The sequence below is a fragment of the Argiope bruennichi genome, chromosome 6 (assembly GCF_947563725.1).
Source record: "Argiope bruennichi chromosome 6, qqArgBrue1.1, whole genome shotgun sequence".
Taxonomy (NCBI): domain Eukaryota; kingdom Metazoa; phylum Arthropoda; class Arachnida; order Araneae; family Araneidae; genus Argiope; species Argiope bruennichi.
In genome coordinates, this window is record NC_079156.1 from 136,550,125 (window position 1) to 136,550,740 (window position 616).

Here is a 616-nt window from a genome sequence, read left to right on the forward strand (position 1 = left end):
TCCATTTTTTTACAGAATTTTTTTAAAGATATATTTTTGAAATTACAATTATGTTGCACTACGCACTTTTATTTCAGTTGGAATAACTTTCCTTTTTGAAATGGCATTAAGATTAATTTGGAGTAATTGAATTAAGGCAAATTCTTTTTCAGGAAGTGAATGAAAACGACACCTCTTATCCATATCTCTCCGCTGCAGCAACGAAGGATTCTCAGCTTTTTGTAGATTTAGCTTTAATCAGAATGTCGGATCTCGAAGTTTCGATCCTATATGAGACAACTGCAGCTTCTCAGATTGCGTCTTATCGCCTAAGTATTAATTGTTCGACAATAAAAAGGTCAGATTGGCCACGTTGTGCCAAATATATACCATGGGAATAAATTATGTTTATATCAGATATGTGTACCAGGAATCCTTTCAACGCAAAGAGTTAAGCTTAATTTCATCGTGTGAACCTCCTTCAATCCCTTCTCTCATATGACACTGAGGACATGATACTCATGGCAACAGATCCGTGAATATCACTGTAGAATGTTCTATCACATATAGTTAATCCTTATTGAAATTCGAATATAGCCTTAATATGAAGATGAATCCTGAGTGGACGTTGCCTGAG